Source organism: Penaeus monodon, chromosome 24 (genome assembly GCF_015228065.2).
Source record: "Penaeus monodon isolate SGIC_2016 chromosome 24, NSTDA_Pmon_1, whole genome shotgun sequence".
Taxonomy (NCBI): domain Eukaryota; kingdom Metazoa; phylum Arthropoda; class Malacostraca; order Decapoda; family Penaeidae; genus Penaeus; species Penaeus monodon.
In genome coordinates, this window is record NC_051409.1 from 26912620 (window position 1) to 26916051 (window position 3432).

Here is a 3432-nt window from a genome sequence, read left to right on the forward strand (position 1 = left end):
ATTATTTCAAAGCAGTTATGACATAGCCTTGGATATTGTATTAGGACCTCTACTCCGCGACTCAACAAATCTTAAATGTTTCAGTATAAAATTGCACTGTTTTCAAATTGTTGTATAGAAGCTCAAACATACTTACTTGATGAAGCAGATAGCTTGATACTTTGTATTTTTATTTACTTCAGATTATTCTAATGATATTTGACATTTCCTGTGAAGCAATGTAATATTTTTCTTGACCCCCAGTAGGTATCACTAATTCGCATAACATTTTACTGTTTAACTGAAAACTAGGAAATAAAGATTCTAAAGGCTTTAATTCAAAGTACATTGGCCTCAAACATATTGCAAAGTATTACTTTAAACAAATATTTTTAATTAGAAATAAAATATAAGAGGCATTACGTGTATTTTTTCCAATCCTTAATGCAGATTGCCGTGGCAACAAGGACGTGAGTACACTATGTCCACAGGATGTCAAGAATAGTTAGTGGAAATTGGTAAAAATTTATTCTGTTTTATTAGTGACTAAAAAGAACAATATCATATAAATTAAGAAGATTTTCTAATCTGTTTCACAGTTTGTACTTTTTAACCTTCTCTCGTATCATCCTGCTTAAAACTACTGGTATTTCTGCCAGCCGAACACTGGCAACGAATGTACATATTGTGCCTTTGGCGTTGAGAATTGTACAGTGTACCGAGTTTTATGTCTTCGTTTCCCTATATATCTCTCCTATGGTTACATAATAAAACGAAGTAAGTTTTTTTGAATCACATCTTTTAGAATTTTACTTTTTGCATACTCTTGTTCTACAGTCTTACCCTAGAAAAAAAGATTAAAAAAATCAAAACTCTATGACAAATCTTTTCTTGTATTTTAAAAGAAAATGTTTTTAGAGCCCATAAGTGTTTGAGCAGTGATTCATTTTTGTTGTGTGCCATTTGTCACATATTTGATAAATTGTTTGTTACCTATGTCCAAGAATTAATCTATCCAAGAGCTACAGTAGTGTGAATTGGATGGATCATTTTCATCTATAATCATTACCGGATATGGCTATCATATATTCCACAGATTATTTAGTAAGTCTATTGGATTATGGTTCCTGGTTTAAAATTGGTGAAAAGGTAATCAATAGTAGAACTTGGCTAAGAAATGCACAATCAAGGGAACACAGTGTTTTTCCGCATTACGTTCTGTACATTTTTTGTTATGTACTGATATTTCACTAAGGTAATAAAAAGATTAATCATTGTAGAAAGTTTTTTACATTTGCTTTATGTTTTTTAAGTTGTGCCAGAAAAATACTAATTTAAATAGTAAGGTTTAAATTACTGTAGACACTCTTTTTATTGAAGCGAAGGCTAAAGGACTTGGATCTGAAGCTTAACAAAGAGGCAAAAAATGGATGACATTCCTTCAAAACCCTTGTATGTGTAATGCGCTGTGGCATTTTTTGATATCATAAATTTTTCTTAACATTTATTTTTTAAAAAAGTATGGAAAGTGTTACATAGAACTCTGAGTTGAACCATGGCATTGTTGAGGAGTCATGTTATCTGCGTGAAACTGTTACATATCCTCACGCCATGTTCATGACCCAGGGAGTAGTCTTCTGAAGTGTTCTCAACTAGGTTAAGTTTTTACTAATTATAGATGCATGTTAACGTGTAGTAAGTTATTTTTTCCTATGAGATTTCTTATGTTTGTCTGTATTTGACATATATGTTACATAGGTTAATATAAAACTGTAGATTACAGATTATGTTGTGACTTTTCTATGCATTTTTATAATTATTTTACATTATTGCTATACTATTGTTAATTTAGAAGTTTAAAAGAAAGCACTGGAATAATAGAAAGGAATTCGTCTGATAAAAACTCTTGAAGTCCTTGTCAAACATATAGCTTGAAGGAATTTTTACGTGGTAATTCTGAAAAGATCAGCTTTCACTTTTATGTATGAATATTTTTTATGTTTCTTTTTGTGACCAATGGCAATCGTCGTTGTTTATTTTTGGAAGTATCATGATTATTTGTCCAGGTGCTGTAGTGACATGTCTTTCAATCTCGAACTCACTGATAGCTGTTTCTACTTTAATCATGTAGGAAAGGAAGTTATGGATTTCCAGGTACTATTATTATATATATATCCGAAATTAAGTAATGTTTATTGATATTATAAAATTTAGTATATATATATTTGTGTTAAATAAGATGTGTTATATTTTAAATTCAGGTAATTAGTAATTTTATAATTATAGAATATTGATATATAGAATAGTTGAAATAATTTATTGTAATAATATATCACATATAAAATTTTGGCATATTTTGAAGTTGATATTTATCCTATATGATATATATATTTTAATTTATAATTACTCATGTACATTATATATTAATATATATGTATAGTTTTATTTAAATAACTTTTTATAGGATATAATATTTATTAGATCTATACTATAATATGACTATGAATAATAAGAGTTTTAATATATAATAATAATTATATGAATATAAGAATAATATATAGATTGAATATAGATATATGTTATATATATATAGATAGTAATATATTGATTATATAGTTATTATAATAATATATTGTAATTTATGTGAAAATTTTAGGATGTTATATATTTATTTATTTATAATTATATTTATTTATATATATCTATTTTATAATATATATTTATAATATAGGGAAATATTGTAATTCTATATAAGGTATATATAGTTGAAAAATAGTATATATGTATCATTATATATGTATGACAATGTATTAACATGTATTTGTATAATATATGAATAAGTCCTTATGATTATTGTTTATATTTAGATATTATAATTAAATATATTATATAAGTATATATTAGATATAATATGCATATATATGCTGATATATAAATCATAATATTTCATATATGATAAGATATATTATCATATCATTTATAAATAGTATATAATATAATTAGTAGATAATCTATAGATATATATTATTCAATGATAATAGATTGGATGATACATTATATATGATATTATATATATAGATATATATATTAATATATGATGATATATAATAATAATTGTATAATATTTATATATTAAGTATATAGTATTATATAAGATAGAGATATAATGTATAGTATATAGTATAAATAATGTAATATATAATTGTATATAATTTTGATAGATATATGTAGATCATAGATCATATATGAATAAATGTGATAGTATGATATTGAGTATCTTATGTATATGGTTATATAGTTATATAGATAAATATATAGTGTAATAATAATGTAATATATACTATTAATTATAAATGAATATATAAATATTCTATTATATAGTATACTATTAGATATAGAATAATGGAATGATATACTAATTGTATATAATTATAGTTATATTAAGATTGGTTC